This window comes from Emydura macquarii, unplaced genomic scaffold (genome assembly GCF_026122565.2).
Source record: "Emydura macquarii macquarii isolate MOO-44397 ecotype Brisbane River unplaced genomic scaffold, CSIRO-AGI_Emac_v2 contig_587, whole genome shotgun sequence".
Lineage (NCBI taxonomy): Eukaryota > Metazoa > Chordata > Testudines > Chelidae > Emydura > Emydura macquarii.
The window spans coordinates 3,975,638-3,994,792 of NW_027130724.1; the positions used below are offsets into that span (position 1 = coordinate 3,975,638).

Genomic DNA, 19,155 nt, shown 5'->3' on the forward strand with positions numbered 1-19,155 from the left:
AATATGCAGCATAACTACTAAAAAAAAGAGTAGTAGAATAATGTAAATGAGGGAGCTCTCCCCCCAAAAGCCATTTCTAGCAAGCTCACATAAGCAGTAAAAGAAGAAATAAAGCAGATTTCAGAGGTTCACTAGAGCATCCAGCAATGAAAACCAATCAGACTGAACCAAGCTTAGAATATAAAAATAAACCATCAAATTTTACTGGGAACTAAAACAGAAGCTGCAACATTGACATAGGGACAGTGTGTGAGAGAACGAGCAGATTAATGGGGACATTTTTAATGTGATCTTTTTGGTATGCACGTGCTTTCATTACAAGAGTAAATCTACCTACTCCTATGAAAATTAATTTTATATTGACCAGTAGTAGTCCAGTCACTTATTACATAGTGGGAGTGTTGTTTAAGTGGTTAAAAGCAGAGGACAGGAAGCCAGCATTGTTGAATCTTATTCCCAGCCTGGCCATTTAAATGCTGCAGGACTGTGGGCAAGTTGTTTAACCTTTTTGTTTGTTCTGAAGGTTGCCTGTCTGTCAAATGGTGATAATACTTAATTAGGGCCTCATCTAAAGCCCACTGGTGTCCATGAAAAGACTATCAATGGCTCCAATAGGCTTTGAATCTGGCCCTGATCTCACAAGATGGTTATGAGGATTGATTAATTAACATCTATAAGATGTGCTGTGAGATCTTCAGATGAATGGTGTAACATACAGAGGGGTTGTAACATGTTGTTTTGTTTATTATTAACTGTATGGAGATCCTAGATTCTTTACTATGTCTGCTACAGGAGACAGATGTCTTTCCTGGCAGAAATCAGCACAGTAAAACACACACAAAGTTGCCTTAGGGAATTTTGTTCACAATTCCCATTGAAATAAGTGTGAGTTGTGAGTATAAATCCCCTAAGCTGTTTTGAAAATCTAAGCCAATATGTATAGGAAATACACACATGGAAAGTTTTTTTTTTTTTTTTTTTTTTGCACTGTCTTGTTCTGGACAGTAATGCCCTCTGACATGCTGCACAACAAATCTCCGTTTATCAATTTGCAATTACATATATAGGGGTGTATGTCCCCCACAATAAAAATAACTCTTAAACAACAAAACCCAAGCCCTTATCTCTTTGCCTGCTTTCCAAGCAGTTGAAAAATGTCAGCAATTTTCCTGGGACATGCTGGAATTCCAACACCACTTCAATGGACTGAAAATCACCAGCCAATTTATCTCTTGCCACTGAGAATTAATTTTTTTTTTTTGGTCTGCTACTGTGCAATGAGAGAGCTGAATGGAAGCTTCCCATTGTTTCTTGGTTTTAATTAAGTAATAGTTTAGTCCCCACTGTTTTCATTGCAATGATGAGATATTCATCCCACAGCTGATATCTGAATCTATCTAACAGAAGCTGAAGTCAGTTTAATCTCTCCCCCAACTGTAACTTTTGATTTTTAAACTGTAGGCTTGATTACTCTTTTGAATTTTCACATGAATCTTTTTCAGCCTGCTCAGAAATATGTATTACTCTGGGCCTGAATCATAAAAGATTAGGGTTGGAGGGGACCTCAGGAGGTCATCTAGTCCAACCCCCTGCTCAAAGCAGGACCAACCCCAACTAAACTAGACCCAACCCCAACTAAATCATCATTATAAATGTACAAAAGTGACTAGTGATCTTTGATGCCTTCATTTTTGGATACCCAACTTGAGACACGTTAAAGGGTTCTGACTTTCACAAGGCGAGTATGCAATAACTTTCTGAAAAACTGGCTACCTTTTAAGGTATCTCCAATTGATCAGCCAAAATCACTAGTCTCTTTTGAAAACATAGGGTGTGGTTCTTTGTATCATAACAGTTTTTACAGTGTGGTAGTTGTGGGTTTTGGTCCACATAGGAAATGTGAGTGAGGCAGTGTGGTGGCTGGATGTAAGGTGAGGGTTGATGGACAGGTAGAGAATAGACATTGACAAATATTCAGAGTTAAGATTGTTTGTGGAACTAAACTATGAATTTTGTGAATTTTTTTCAATACTCCTGTTCTTTAACTTTAACCTTAACTTGGTTTTTAAATGTTTGATTTTTTTCTATAATTACACTGTTCTAATAAAGTTGTTCTACTTGAAATGATGTCTGCTTTCACCATTAACAGTATTTTCAGTAAGATTCTTGTATTGGAATATGATAAAAGTCTGTAATAAACAAGGAGTGGTGTTAGCTTGTATTGACTATCTCTCACAGCATTGAAAAATACGGAGCCTATGAGAGCTAAGAATTGTCTTTGTATCATTAATATCTTATTCGTGCATGCAGTTTTAGTGGGGAAGATTTGTGGTTTCTAAAGTCAATATTTCAGTTTCTGTTTTCCCATTTTCCATTGCCTGAAACAGTTAAGTAGCACGGTGAACCTTGGACAGCATATTTATTGGCAATACTGGAGAAGCCCTGTAGTTCTGTGTAGGTAAACACCATTCTAATTGCCTTTGAATGCCCTCTATGTGTCAGAGGTAGGTAAATAAACTAATTAACTATATTAATTGCTTCTAAGTCCCTTGGGTACCTCCACTCACTAGATTGTACAGTAAAGTTAACGTCGCATAATCCAATATTATGTGCAAAATTAAAACTTTCTCCTATTTCATGGGACTGCAACTATTAATTCTGAACCTCTAACAAAGTCATTTAAAGAGGGAGGTAATAAACAAAGGGAGGGTCCCTTGGGAACTGTATAATTTCCTCATGCCTCTTTCTCTTGGGGTTGGAAAAAAGGAAATAGTATATGTATGTAAGGCATGAGACTGCTAAAAGGGAGCATACAAAATAAGGCAGTGAAACTCCTCTGTTGCACTAGGTGTTGTGGTTAGGTTTAGGGGAACAGCAAGGATGAGGATAGATGCTGTCATTGCAGCAATGAACTGAGGTCAGAGGTTGAAATTCCTCATAACTAGTTTTGCTCTCGGGTGGGTACTTCTTGAGCAAGTCTCATGTCTGTCTGTGTTTGAGCAAATACCTGACCGGTGGGGCGCCATGGCTGAGTCATTCTGTCAGGAAGAGGGATAAACAAGGAGAGAGAATTCTGAAGCAGAAGAGGGAGGGAGGAAGGAGCATGAAGGAAAAAACTGGAGTAAGAAAAGAGGCCACCAAAAGTCTGAATTGTGCCTCTCAGGCCCTGTGCCTCTTATAGCTCCACTGCACGCTTGGACATTTTGAAGCTGGCAACTGTGTGGCGAATGGGGGCTGTGTCCCCATCGCTCCCTGCTCCTTTTGAGTGCCAGCAGGCATGAGCAGAGAACCGTCCTTGTGCTCGTGAGAGGGCAGGACTGCGGTGTCCCCTGGAGTAACACCTTTCTGGTCCTATGGAGGGAACTGGAGAGTGAGGGAAAAAACAAAACAGCAGATAGGAGGGTAAGAGGGCAAATGCCTCAGTGGTGTGATGGGGAGCAACGAGGGAAATGACGGAATGGAAGAGAGGGAGAAGCCACTGAGACCCAAAAGGATGAGGGGGAAAGCAAAGTAGCAGAGAGATCGCCAATGGCGAGGGGAGGAGGCCTCCCCTCAGGAGGGAAGCTGCTCGTCTTTCAAACCGGGCAAGGGGGAACTCAGCAAGAGAATTTGAGAGGACTTGGGTGGGGGAGGGGCCCAGAACAGACAAAAAGAGAAGCAGGGGCAATGGAATGGGAGGAGGAAACAAAGAAGGTAAAGGAAAGCCTTGGGGGGGGGGGGAAGGAGAGGTGTGTGTCACTGGGGGAAGGGAATGTGCTTTATTTATCTCAGGATACACTGTGCTGTATCTCCTTGGGGAGCTCCACACCGCACTGCCAATGTGGCTTGAGGGGAAATGATGGTTCTTCAGCACCTTTATGGCTGAGGAGACTTCAGCCTAATTGACGGGCCTGTTTTTGTTTTTGCGTTCTGGGCAGTCTCATTTCCCAGTTCCTTGACTGGGAAATTTTGGAGCCTTAAAGCAGGAGACATAGGGGTCTGATTCTCTACTCAGCAGCTCCCCACACTGATCAGCCCAGCAGAGGGCGCTGTTCTGGGGTGCTATTTTCCACAGCCCCCAGGAAAAAGCAGCTGTAACATTCCCAAGCAGAGGTTGGCTGTACCAGGGCAACAGCGCTAATGAGCTTGGTAGATCGTGTTTGCAAGAGCATGGGATTCAGCCAGCGGCGGCAGCACTGTTTGTGGGGAATGAGCCCTTCACTGGATAAGGAGTGTCAGATGTCCTGTTGTTTCAATCTGATAATCTTCTCACTTTAACCTAATTGCCTTTGTTACTCTGGCCATGTAATCAGGTTAAAAAGGCAAGACTTTAAACAAAAAATTGCATGCCACAATGGCTGGCAAGGTTCCCTGTGCCATTTCAAATGTTGAGCCCTATTAAATGCATTGATGGGATCCTAGTTTCAGGGAATGGGGAAAATTAACTCTGTTCTTTTCATCGCTGTCTGTGGGAACTGAGAAAGTTGTGGTATATAACTTCCCTGTGGTCACAATCACTAGACAGAGAAAGGGAGGGAGGATTAATGTGTGTGTTTGTAAGAGAGATAATATTGTGTTCTAATATACATATTTACACACGCAAATTAGCATTGATTTGAGTTGCTGGTCTCTGAATAGTCAGAGACTCTGTCCCTGGCATGCTTTCTAGGAGGAGAGGATTCCAGTCCACAGCTGCTAGGGGTTCAAGGCCTATGATAGAAACATAAATTCAGTGTTGATGCTTTGCTGCAAACTTGAAACAGATAAAGAGGGATTTCTTTGGTTGCACAGACCTAGAGATGCACATTCCCAAAGGGACAGAGATCCCTGCTAGATATTGTTACTTTCAACACCATCTGACTCAATTGTTCCATCAAAATCCTTTATGGAAGAGCTTGGGTTAATTATTTCAGAGTTTGTATAATTTAGTGGTTAGAACAGAAACTAGAATTCTTTGCCTTGGGCAAATAACAATCCCTTTGTGCCTCAGCTTCCCCATCTAAAATGGACACAGGGTTTTGTGGAGCATAATGTCTGTGAGTTGCAAGGATGAAAACGGTACAGTATAAATGCAAAGCACTATTGTTCAGTTATTTCCTGCTTTTTGTATGATGATATGTCCCTTATACATATGTCATAGTTTAGGCTGCACAGTAGTTTACTGGGCTTTGGGTATTAACAATGAGTTGTGGAAGAAGGCTGGTAATAGGCAAGAATTGATACGTTTTATATTGCTGTGTTGGTAGAGAAACAGAAGGGTGTTTGTTCACCTTAACTGGGTATTTGCTAGCTTTTAAACGTCTAAGGAAAATGTTATTTAAGTAGAACAAAGCAAACTTAATGAACATTAAACGAAGTTTTCCTGTGTGAATAATATCTATATCTGAAAATAAAGACTGTAATGATACCCTAGAAAGTAATGCTACAAAAATACATACATACTTTGCTGCTCATGCTCTGCATTCCTAAAATCATCAGATGCTGCTGGTGCACTATCATCATTGTCGGTTTCCTGAGATCTTATTAGTAGAAGCTGATCTGCATTTAGTTACATTATGTGTCTCACTTCCAGAAATCTTAGATTTCTACTCCCTTGAAGAATGTACCAGCAAAGTTTTTTATTTCAGCACTGTGCTTTGCAATTGTACACAGTAGTCCCCTCCCACTCCCATACACATGCTTGAAAATGTTTCTTCAAGTTCGACAGCTATGCTTGGTTTACATACTTCAACAAGGAGTAGCATTATGGAGATGAGTTTAGATAGAGGGAATGCTTAAAATAATGGGTCTCTAATTTGCAGACTGACTCTATAAAAATAACATCATGGTATTCCATATTTATTCTTTCAGTGACTGCTTGGTTTTTCCCAGTGAAAAAAGATATTAGGCCTGATACCATATTATACCAGTTTTATGTCAGTGTAACTCCATTGAAGTCAATTGTGTTATGTTGATGTAAAAGAAGTGTAATGTAGTGCAGAATGAGGCCTATTATTTCTATGTTACCTGGCAAATTGAACCTGCAATCTGAGTATCACATTGGGCTCTTTCTGTCTTAAGCAACAATAAAGATTCTGTAATTAGAACTAACTTAATGGTTCTGTTTATTACATGCAAGATGGAATAGAATCCAAGTTACTCTCCCATAGCTGTGCTGATGCTAATAAGGTTACTAGGAATAAGAAACAGTAAAAACTTATTTTAAGTAGATAAAGTCAGCAGATATGACCATGAATTCATACAAAGAAATGATCTTTTCAGTAAGTTGGTAGCATTTTTGGATAGCAACTTTCAAAGTAGAAACAAACTTTAATGTTTTATAGAATACACCATTGATTTCCAACTGGAATCCAACTCTGGAGGCTGTCAGGTACAGTAGACTAATACACTAACTTTTCACCTCTGAAAACATGGGTTTTTTAAAATAAGGCCATGCAAAATTGTAGAAAACATTCAGAAATCTTTAGAGAGACTTCATTTTGCCAATTTCAGCATCACTGAAATTTCAAATGAATGGCTATTTGACTGAGAGAAGAACCTACAAAGATATTTTTTATGGTTTTTGAGCAAAAACAATTTTGCTCAGAAGTGATTCTATTTTACATGAATATTTTGTGAAAACTGGACCAATTTTGAATTTCCAACAATATGAAAACATGCTCACATTTTGAATATTTTGTTTGAAATCCTGGCCCTGTTGAAGTCAATGGCAAAACTCCCACAGACTTCAACATGTTTAAGATTTCACCCTTTAAGTTTTGGGTTAGTCTTAATCCTGATTTAGATAACAAATGACAGTTCTTGGTGGTTTCTGTTCAGTCCCCTGAACCTGATTCTCAATGATGTTACACTAGTTCTAGACTAATGTAAAACCAATGTAATTCCATTGCCTTCATTGGAGTTGCACAGGTCTAACATCGGTGTTAATGGATTGGAGAAGTAGAACCCCTAGGTTCACATCACAAAACTACTATGGAATGTGCCATCACAGAGGATGATTGTGTTAAAAAAAAAAAAAAAATCACTATGATAAATGACAATAATTGATAAAACAGCAATCTCAGGAGAGACCAAGAAATGAAGTCAGAGGCTGAAACAATCCTCTAACCAAGTGGCTCTCAATCTTTAGTTTACAGATTGTACCCCTTTCAGGAGTCTGATTTGTCTTGCGTACCCCCAAGTTTCACCTCACTTAAAAACTACTTGCTTATGAAATCAGACATAAAATACAATAGTGCCACAGCACACTATTACAGAAAAATTGCTTACTTTCTAATTTTTATCATACAATTATAAAATAAATCAATTGGAATATAAATATTGTACTTACATTTTAGCGTATAGTATATGCAGCAGTATATATAAGTCATTGTCTGTTTGTTAGTGCTTTTTATGTAGCCTGTTATAAAACTAAGCTAATATCTAGATGAGTTGATGTACTCCCTGGAAGACCTCTGCGTACCTCCAAAGGCATGCGAACCCCTAGTTGCAAACAACTGCTCTAACCCTTTGAGGTATCCTTTCAGGTCCTGGTTGAGGCATGTTTGTGAGGCAGTGTGGAGAAATTTAGATTCCTCCACCTTGCTGAATCTATGGCATTTGTGGATAAATAGGTCTTTTTTCTCCTGGGCGGTCAACTTTGCGCTTTCAATTGCAGCAAATTACCTTGTATGAGCAGTGCATTCATTTAATGAATCTCTAGAACACACAAATGTAACTTAACTAGTATCAGTTGGTGGACTTTACTTGCCTGTGTTGTGTACATTGAGATTTTTGTGGGTTATGTGCAATGTTTCATATTTGTCCAATAGAATTGTAAGAATGTTAAAGTCCCCTTGCATTCGTATGTTGATATGTGTTTAATCTGCTGCATAAAGATTTGTTTAAAAATATTTTTTTTAAAAGGGGAAAAAACCAACACCCTGCTGTCTGCTAAGTCCATTCTCTGGTCATGTAGTGCTTTGGGCCTTGATTTGTATTGTGTCTATTAAAGGCCCTGATCCTACAAAGACCAAATCTACATGAGAAACATTTGCCAGTATAGTAAATTTAATGAAATTTTTATGTTATCAATAGTCCTAGTATAGACACAGTTATACAAGCATAAAAGTGCTTTTGCCCATATAGCATATTTTCCTCACTGAATCAGTACAAGCTGTACTCTCAAAAACACATTTTTGCCAGTATTAGCTGCGTCCATACTAGGAGAATTTACCTGAATTGCTATACTAGAAAAAAATTTCTTCTTTTAAACTATTTATATGGAAAGTTTTTAACAGATTTACAAATCCTTGACATGTAAACGTCATAGATAAAACAATAATCATTACAACTGTGAGCTTTTGTGTAGAGAAACATTATACAGTAATATAGTCATCAGATCTCTCCATTTAACAAGGTGTTCCATATTACAGAATGAGCATCTTTACATTACCCATGACATGTCATTTCTAGTGATTTTATTGAATTGAGTGGAAACTCTGATTATACATATTTAGCAGACCAGTTATGTTTATATTCAAAAAATAATTGGATGGATGTGCTGTGGTTTTTGAAGGGGAATGTACTTTGCCTGAATATTGAATAAATAGTAACCAAATATCTGAGTATCAATTTGCCCTCTGTCTGTTTTGCTGGGTGCATAATCGGTGCATTAATTTTTCCATAATAACAACCTCTTATATTTTTTCAGAAAATATTTTCTGATGTAGACTTGGCCTTAGGTGTGTGCTTAACTTTACACACTGCAAAATAGTTCCACTGACTTTCGGAACTTCTCACAGGATGAAATCCTGGCTCCATAGACGTCAATGACAAAAATCCCGTCAACGGGGTCAGGATTTCACCCACAGTGCATAATGTTAAGCATTTGCAGATTCAGGGCAATGGCTTATAAATTCTTTGGAGCAAGCAACATGTTTCCTCTGGCTTCTGTACAAAATAATTATTACTAATTTGCAAATAAAATAAAAACATCTATAGAAAATGTTTATATAACCTGCATCTCTGCTTTACTTCTATTCATAAAACAGCTTCCCTATTCCAGGGTGAAAAGCAGGACCCTCTTAAACTCAAAGCCTTTCTGAAAACCCATGTAAACTGAGAAGCCTATATATGCTAATCCCTGCTAATTTAACACCGTCACCATTCCTTTTTAAATCAAACTCAGAAGTTCTGAGTTTAATACCATTCTGTGTCGCTCCTACTGTGCTCTAGTGTGATCTCCATCTGGCTTTTAGAGTGTAAAGTCCTTGGGGGCAAAGCCTGTGTCCACACTTGTCTACTATAGCTCCCCAGCACACTGAGTCAGTGGCTAACTGGTAGCCATTTAAAATGAATGCCATTTAATTTCTTAGAGCCTGTGCTTTGTTTCCTGATATTCTGAGTTTTAAATTGTGTTATACAAATAACATAGCTGGAGATTAATGCAAAAGAAAAACTAAGTCTAAGATTAATGCACAAACAGAGTATATGTGAATGAATCTTAGAAATGTGCGTTATTGGGCTGATTTGCATAAGATGTATGGATATGACTTCAGTAAAAAGCTGCAATATTAAAAAAATAATTTGAAGTGGCTAAATGCAATAGTAATAATAATCAAAGTTATAGTCTTACAGTAGATAGCACTTTTACTATTTTCAAAGTGTTATAATGCAGTCATTAACTAATGAGCCCCCCATATACCTCTGACAGATAAGTAACGAATACCCCCCTTGTTTTACAGATAAGCCTGCTGAGGCAGACAGTTTAAGTGATTTGGCCAGTGCCAGGAGCCAGATTCTAAACTCATGTGAATCAGTCTAGGTGTGTTGATTTAAGTGGAGCTGCACTACTGTATACCAACTGAGGATTTGGCTTTGCGATTATCTTGTGGTTGGTCTATTTTGAAGGCACTTATTATGGTAGAAGGAATGAAGAGTGGAAGTGTGCGCATGAACCTTGGGGTAGAAGAGGAGATAGGGAAGTGTACTGCTGATGTCAAACATCATATGGCATTTCTGAGCTGCTGTGAATGCTGCATGGAGCTAACCCAGCTGGGAGCTAGCTATTCCATCCCTTTCTGGTAGCTGAGGCATGCATTCCTGTCTTAGGAGAGAACGCTTTCTCTGCATCTCACAGGACATATGCTCTTGATCCTTCGCAGTCAGTTTCACAGAGCCTCCTTGCCCTGTGTCTTTGTTGCAAGTTTTATTACTTGTTTTTCATTTGTCATTTTGTTTATGATTTTACAGTTGTTTAGCCATAGATCTTTCTGCCTACTAATGTATTCAGCTTGCCTTATTCATATGGGCCAGCTGAGGCATGAATTAATACAGATAGAGATAGGGACTTGTTGAGTGATATTGTAATGTGAATGGTTTCAGCTAATTGGCACCTGTTTCCGTTCCATTTCATTTTCTCCAAGTGAACACAGTAATGGACTCTCCCTGAAGGTGTTGGTGGAAAATTAAACAGCAAGTACTTCCCTCCCCTACAGTCTAGTATGAAAACAGTGATTCTGTTGTCCTCCTTTTTGTGCATGCTCAACTCCTATTAGCATTAATAAGAGTTAGGCACTGCCTATGCTTGCATGGGCACGTGTTCAGCGTACAATGTACCCATAGTCCCTGCATGTTAGAAGTCCTTATCTTTCATTTCCATATTGCTGGTGTCGAGTGAAAAGCCATTTTAGAAGCAAATCCACTCCTCCTCTCATGGGTGTTTTCTTTCTCTCGCTTCCGTCTGGATGAAAACTGATTTACAATGAGACAACCCTGAACTAACAAAGGATATGCTTTGGGAATTTCTGCTCACTGAGAGGGAGGAATAGACATCTCATTCCCCATGCCACCACCCTGCCCTTACCCTGTCTGCAGGGTAAAAATAAACTATCCTGATAATTCCATATGGTCTCTGTGTAATAAAACCGTCAGCCAGGATTCGATCCTTGGTCCTTAATTTACAAAAACATGCAGGATGAAGGATATTTCAGAGCACTCTGTATTTAGCAAAATTTTCCATAAGTTACACAAACATAAGAACAAAAAAAACCCTATATCACTTAATTGTACATAATCCCATGGAGGGATGCTAATGACACCCTAGACCATGAGAACCTCCTGTTTTAGGGACCATAGCATTGATTGTGCCTAGGCACAGATTTAAAACCCTGGATTTCCTTTTGGTTGTGGATTGAAGCCCAAACTCTTCTGTTGTAACAACATGACTTTCCCTGTGTGAATGCCACTATTTTTTTATGTTACTGTAACAGCTGGTCTCTGTATCCCCAGTGGCTGAGGTTAGAGGGTCCCTCTATGCCTGCACGTGTCCCTTACAGTCATTTGTGGTATGTCTTAGGACCACAGTTTCTCCCATGCCCTCTTTCTGTGACCTTGGCTTGGCTAGATTGGTGGATTCCTCCTCTCCAGAAGGCAGACCCTTTATAATCATCTGGGACTCACAGGCAGCACCTGTTTCTTCTCCTAATATTAAGGCACAAATCCAAATGACAGTTACAGGTTTCACAATGTGCTGTTTATTTAAGAAAGAGAAGAAAGAAACAAAGAAAATTATTTACTCTCTGCTCTTGTGGGTGCCTCTGTGGGTAATAGTACTACTGTGGGTCAAGAAACATTAATTACAAAGATTAAATGGTGACAGCTGTAATTTCACATGCAAATCCACTTCTGCCTTTTTCTTGGTCCTTTCTCTACATTCCAGTTCATAGCAGTCTGTCCTAGGAAGAGCAGTGTCCTCTGGTCTCCCAAAACATTTGGGTCACTTCTCTCATCAGGGGCTGCCCCTAATATAGAGGTCAATTGTCTTGTTCTTTTCCCCCAGCTCCTTCTAGTATTGGTCTGACAGAGTATTGTCTCCAATCCATGTTATGGAAGCACGTCTGAACTTGTTCCTCCTATATCCTTGGAGAAAAAGCCTACAGTTTCTCCCTACAGTGGCCTCATAGCAGATTTAATGAGATTCTGAACATGCTGACAATGATAACATATATATATATATGTATATAGGTGTATCCATGTGGGATAGTTACCCTAACATGTAAAGAGAATTACTCCTCTCTAGTCAAACTCCACGAGAGTGCAGACTGTTTGTAAAATGCACGTCAGTTGTCCTTCATGGATCCATTATGTACTGTTGCCAGCTTTCATGATTTCATTGAAAGTCTTGTGATATTGGGTACATCACTTAAAGGCCTAGCTCATGAAGATAAATGATGACGTGAGAATCTCAGCTTTTATTAAAATAGAAATCTCTGACCCTTATGGCTGCAGAGAAAAGCTTGAAAAGGTGATCCAAGTGACCCAAAAGGCTCAGAAACCCAGAAGGCAAATAAAAATAACCCCAACTAATTTTTTTTTTTAAAAACTCATGATTTTTAAGCCAGTCTCATGATTTTGAGGGACCTGATGTATTGCTTCTAATGTTTTGGGTTGGCAAAACTGTTTATGATCAACTGTTTAGTAAGTAAAAATGTTGTATCCACCCATTGACCGTAAACTCCGTGGGGCAGGAAATGTCTGTTCATTAGACTGGTTTGTGTCTACACCACCTAGCACAATATGGTCCCAATCCATGACGAAAATGTAGGTGATACACAGTATAAATAAGTGGTTATAATAATCCCATCCACTCTTTTTTATTACAGGTATATACAGCACTTAGCAAGAGTGGGGCCCTGACTGGGGCCTCTAGACACCATCACAATGCATAGAATAAATAGCAGTATTTAATAAATAATATGCAGGTACTTTTAAAATGCACACTTGTAATGTAAAGTAGCCTGTAACAGTATTTTTGGGCACATCAATGTCACTGCACCTTGCATATTTTGGGAAGGAGCTTTCTTCACAAAGAGCTGTAAAACTAGGGGAATTTTTCAGAAGTATCAGACTTAAAACATAAATCCATTTACCTTTCACTTTGTCTTCAGGATATTATTGCTATATTTGTACTGACTGAAGAACGAGTCCATCCTTTACAAATTCATGGGTAGGTGGAATTGTGTCATCAGAGATAGAGTCCTTCCTTCCTACTCCCACATTTTCTTCTCTATCCTCTGTCACTAACCTGTAAAGAACTCATAGATGATTGGCATCAGAATTATAGTACCTAACATTGTCCTTACTCAGGATTGTTTGCAAATGTTTTAGGGTATATTGGGCTTTGAATTCTAAATTCGAAGATGAGATCTTATTGCACCTCTAAAGGCCATTCGCAATCTTAGTAAGTCAAAATTGTTGCAACAGTGGGAAGAACATTTAAGTGGAAATGTAATTTATTCAGGCAGGTTTTAAACAAGGACCTGCCCTTTCCTCATCCACCTTCTCCTACTTGATTATTTAATGGGGGTCTAATGTTGACTTTGCAATTAGGTTGAAATGGTGAATTACGATACTGATAGCTCCATGCTATCACAGATGCAATTCTGTGAGTCTTACTGAAGGATGCACAGGAAGGAGATTCTGGGTGTTTATTATTTCATTATTTGCATTGCAGTTGCTTCTAGAGGCCCCAATTATGCTAGAGCTGGTGAAGTTGACAAGAAAACTGGGTGGGTGGCAGGGGTTTTAGTTAAAGCCCGGCTGAGCCCAGACCTCCCTGTTCAGAGTTGGGCTGCGCTCGCCTGGCTATCCGTGCTCGGAGCCAGGCTGTCCCTCGGGGTCCTGGCTCCCCTCTCCCAACTGGGCTGCCACCCAGGTTCCCAACTCCTCACCAGGAGCTCGGGGGCTTCTCCAAGGCTCCTGGCTTCCTTGGCTCCCCGCTTCCCACTCGGTGGCTGCTGTGCTAGCCGTGGGAAGTGGAGAGCTGAGAGCCTGGGAGGGGGCAGCCGTGATTCCAGTGGGGAGCTGAGAGCCCTGTCAGCGGCCATGCTCCTGCTGGGGGGGCGGGGAGCCAAGAGCTTGGGGGGGGGGAGAGGCAGCTGTGCTCCTGGTGGGGGAGAGGGAGCTGAGAGCTTGGGGGCAGCCCAGCTTCCAGTAGAAGCTGCATGCGGTGCAGAGAGCCCAGGCTGTCAGCCCCCTATGCTGCCCCTCTTAAGTCGGTAGAAGAGCTCCTGGTGAGGACACGCATCACCGACATATAGTGTGTACATGAGGGTAGCGTGGCTGTAAGTCAACCTAACATAAGTCGATTTCAGTTTTTAGTGTAGACATGCCCATATTAAAGGCACACTGCCTTGTCTACACTGGGATGTTAATACAACACGTATTAGCTAACATCTTCCAAGTCCTAGACAAGGACAGAGAATCCAAGTGACTTGTCCAAGATCAGTCAGGAAGTATGTGACAGGCCAAGGAATTGAACCCAGATCTCCGAAGTCCCAGTTTAGTTCCTTAAACAAATGTTAATCCATTCTCAGCGCCAGCATGCTACATCCCCTGTTCTTTCAGTCCCAAGCAGAAGCTGGGCGTTGTACTGAGCTGTAGAATGACTTGGTGATATATGGAATATCTACTGGGTCCACTAAGCTAATTTTCCCCATGTGACCAAAAAAGACAGCAATTTGAATCCAGGCTGCTAGTGATGAAAGGGCAGTACATCAACTCCTCACACAAATTACACTTCTTAGTGTTCTTTAAAATGACACTGTCAAGTCTGTCAAGTAGCACAAGTCCAAAATCTCTCTGGGTAGAATCTGATGGGGAAAATTTTCAATTTTTAAATGTATTTTTATTGCTGGTGGTTTTTAAAATTCACTGTTGTTGTCAAGAAATTAAGAATAAAACAGCATCCTCTGAATTGGGTGTCTGAATACCCCAGGCAGTTTGGAGATCTTTATAAATAAGTACATTATGCCAGACAATATCCTGACTCTGTGACACCATTTTCTCTAACAGTGAGAAAGTGACCTGCTGCAGGGCTTTTATTTTCTCCAGTTGCACGCTTCAGGGACCAACACATGGTTGTAATGCAAGGAATGCATGCTTTGCTTGGTACTCCTTAAACATCACACACAGTTAACTCATATACAGCAAAAGAGATTTACAGATCTATGGGAAAAACCATGGAATAAACATCTGAATGAAATTTCTTCACCCAGAGTCCACACCATCCCTGATATTCTTTTGGGGTTTGGTCAGTATATTTTAGGGGGTCCAGGTCTCTCCCTCCTGCTCAGTCTTCTGGATCCATAGATCATAAAGCCAGGAGGGACCATTATCATCATCTTCCTGCACATCATAGGCCATAGAACTTCCCTGAATTAATTCCTGTTTGAAGTAGAGCTTCTGTTTTAGAAAAACATGCAATCCTTGATTTTAAAATTGCCAGTGATAGGGAATCCACCACAGCCCTGGGTAAGTTAGTCCACTGGTTTATTACCCTCCCTATTAAAATTGTGTTTCTTATTTTCAGTCTGAATTTGGCTAGCTTCAACTTGCAGCCATTAGATCTTATTATATTTTTTCTGCTAGAAGAGCCCATCATCAAATATTTGTTTGCCTTGCAGATACTTATAAACTGTGATCAAATCACCTCCTAACCTGCTCTTTGTTAAGCTAAATCGATTGAGCTCATTTAGTCTTTCACAATAAAGCATGTTTTCCAGTCCTTCAATTGTTCTCTGGGCTTTTTCCTGAACCCTTTCTAATTTTTCAACATCCTTCTTGAGTTGTGAACCCCAGAACTGGACACACTATTTCAGTAGCAGAAATTCTTTACTGCTACTTGACTTCCCCTGTTTATACAGCCAAGACTTCATGTTTAGTTGTTTCTCTACCATGCCCCCAATTCTTTTTCAGAGTCACTAATTCCCAGGGAAGTTTATGTTGGTAATGGGATGTCTTCCTTGCTACAGAGAGAGTGTCTTTTTAAAAGCAGTCTGTTATTCCATTTCTTGCTTCTCTTCTTGTGCTGGGATTTTCCATGATCCAGTGCATGAGAAAAGGATTGTAGGCAAAGCATGATTGAAAATCAATGGATATACCTGTAGCCAAATCTCTGTTGTGCCAAGAGGGAAGGCTCTTCGGTGGATTGATGGCCTTTTGATGGCTCTCTCGTTCCAAATCAGACACCTAGTTCCCATGCCTCCTAACACAAGAGGGCTGATGCAATTCAGCATGGCAGTTACAGTATCAGTGAAGGACATAATCATGGTTGCCCTCAAAATGGAGGCTGAAATACAAAACGCTTTTCACAAACTCAGATATAGCCCCCAAACTGTCACAATGTGTTCAAGTCCTACTGACCTCATAAATAAAGTTAAACACGTATCCATTTGTAATATCTGGCCTATATGTCCTAAATAACCTTGAAGTGGTATTTCTTTTGCATCTGTGGAGTTTGCAGTAACTTCCTGGGCATGCTTTTCTTACCTGGCATATGTATTATTTCTGCTCTCTTACAGCTTTCTGGTTCTTAACTTCAGACTTTGGATAATGTTTTTTTCTCTCTTCCTCCCCACCCCTCCAGGTTTTTCTGGGAAACATTACAAGACCTTAAACAAGCAACAGAAGTGAAAGTAAGTGTTTTCTCTCTATACTGGTAGTGTATTCTCTCTAGTTGCTGTCTTGTTTTTAGGATTGTTTTTCTCATCAATACTGGTTTGAAATAATGCACTGTATATTATGATAGATCAATAGGATGTAACGGCTGCCTTGTAAGGCGTTTAAAGGGGTAACATGGCAACTGAAAGTATGCATATTCCACATATTAGGAACTGCAAGTACCATGGAATTTAGTCCCTTACCAGAGCATAAGTAGTTTGTTTAAATTAATCAAAAGAAGTTAAAAAGGAGTCAGTGCACTAGGCATGGCTGTCCAATGAAGAGTTGTCTGCAAATGATGCAGTGATTGAGCTATTCTGGTTATGGAAACACAGTGGGATAGCCCTTGCTGTCACATTTCTGATATGTATGACAGAGAAACAGACTGTACTGTCAGATGCAATATTATTTTGGGGGAGACCTGTGAAAATCAATAACCCCAACAAATACACACACCATTGAAGATTAACAATATTGCAGGTACTAGAATACTATTGATAGAACTAAAGCAGTAGCAGTAGTGTTATTAAGCTACTCTACAGAACAAATTGAGGCAAGTTAAAACAAAAATGTTTTCCACCTCTTTAACCACTGTGACTGATGCATCCCTGTATTCACACCCTACACACTATTGTAATAATTTTTGTACAAAATATGCCTTCTAAGGTATCATTTGAAAACTAATAACTCACTGGTCAATAATATCATGATGAAATGTGTGTAGCAACATTATATGTAAAGTTATAAACGTAAGCTGAAATTAGGTCTGAAATATGTTCACCAGACAAATCTGGGTAAACTAGTTTCTGAAAGACAAAGGGCAAGCTGACGCCTGTAACCCAGTGTAATCAAACCTGATGGGCAATCATCTAACAAATACCCATTCTTTGGCAAGGAATGGGGGGCAGGAGCAAGCAGATCTGCATCTTAGCAAACAGTATGGAACCTCTTTCACCACTGGCCTCCTTGTCTCTGTCCTCACAGCAGGAATGAACTTTACCTCAGGAAGATGCATTTAAACCAAGTCTAGTTTGTTAAGTTTTAATACTAGGAAGCATTTTATCTTTATTTCTTTTACAACCATTTCTGACTTTAATGCCTTATACTTGTGCTTACTTAAAACCTATGTCCTTGTATTTAAATGAACTTGTTTTTTTCTTTAATCAAAACTAATCCAGTGTTGTGAACTGTGTGGGTGACTCCATTTAGGGTAGCAAACTGTTGTATATTGATCCCCTTAGAAGGGCAATAGACTTAATATATCTGGACAGTTCAGGGGTCAACAGTGCAGAACACACATTTTGAGGGAAAATCCGGATCTGGCAGTATATTAGTGTCAACCTCCAAATGGTACCCAAAGCTGGTAGAAGCAGAGTGTGACTGATATTTGGCTTCAGGCAACAGTTATACATAGGCACACAGGGTGTGACCTGCATGCTGTTAGACCGTTTGTGGGTGGCCAGGTGGGAGCTACAGCAACAAACATTGTGAGGCCCTCAAGTTTTCAGGGCAGGGGTGATACAGCTGCTCACTAGTGTGGATTGTACCCTGGAATGTCATACCCACTTCTCTGGAGATGGAAGCTATGAAATAAATGACAATCATAGGAAGTATGCAGTGGTGTTGTAGCTGTGTCAGTCCCAGGGTATTAGCACATACCTCACCCACCTTGTCTCATTAGTTATCTGTTTGATCTTGTATTTAGCTGTGACAATCTGAGAACCTTTCCCATACCTGAAGAAGAGCTCTGTATAAACTCAAAAGGCATGTCTCTCTCACCTACAGAAGTTGTTCCAATAAAAGACACCCTACCTTGTCATTTTAACTGTAGGTAGTCTGCTGCATTTATGGGTGCGTATGGTTGTCCTATTTAATCTCCTTATTCCTCCTATAAATAATAAGTGTGCTAACGAACTGGTGGCATAGGTGATTCTCCTTCTTTGGATGAGTGTCAAGAAACCAGCTCTGATTAAAATGCAGCCAGAACCACTGATGCGATAATATTAATAGTAATGGTGGCCTCTGCAAAAATAGCTGCTAAATGAGGAATAAAAAGCTTTGTGTTGCCAAAAATGTAATGAAAATGGAGCTGTCAAGTATATAATGTTAACCAGAATGATTGTGACTTTACAATTTTCCAATGCATTGGGTTTATGTGATGTACGGGATCTGAGTGTTGTAAAAGGTTAATGTAAAACCTTGACTGGGAGGCTTTAAAAATGACAGACATAAGGGAGAAAGTTTTCACTTATTCCATGCACATGCGGGAATTACAAGGTGAGGTTCTTTGGATATTACTATATAAGAGGTCAGACTAGATGATCATAATGGTCCCTTCGGCCTTAAAAATATATAAACCAGTTCCTCAGCAGGTGTAAATTGGTGTAACTTTATTGATGTGAATGGAGCCATGCTAATGTACATCTGCTGAGGATCTGGCTCTCTGAATTTATGGTAGCATTCATGCAAATTATTGGTATTAAAAAAATACAGCATTTACAAGGAATGATTCACACATGAGCTAACCCCAAACTATGAAGAAAGGCCAAATGCTAGTCTGTCCTTTTTTGAGAGATTTCAGTCAACCTAAGGGCTCTTGAAATATATACCAACCCTTGTGAAAACAACAAAGGAATATCACGTGAGGAAATGTACAGCACTCTTTTTATTCTGGATGGCAAATGTCTAAGGTTG

General features: G+C 39.8%; 1 protein-coding gene across 3 annotated transcripts in view; it reads left to right on the forward strand.

Moving 5' to 3' along the window:
• The window catches only part of TSPAN4 (tetraspanin 4), a 573,087-nt gene that overhangs the window by 215,884 nt on the left and 338,048 nt on the right, over nucleotides 1–19,155 (forward strand). For 2 of the 3 annotated variants that reach the window (XM_067540551.1, XM_067540550.1), the window contains exon 3: nucleotides 16,388–16,436. The gene's annotated coding sequence lies outside the window, so the exon portion shown is untranslated. Of the gene's footprint in view, nucleotides 1–12,949; nucleotides 12,968–16,387; nucleotides 16,437–19,155 lie in introns of those variants that run through there. The other variant, XM_067540552.1, reaches the window with a different exon arrangement.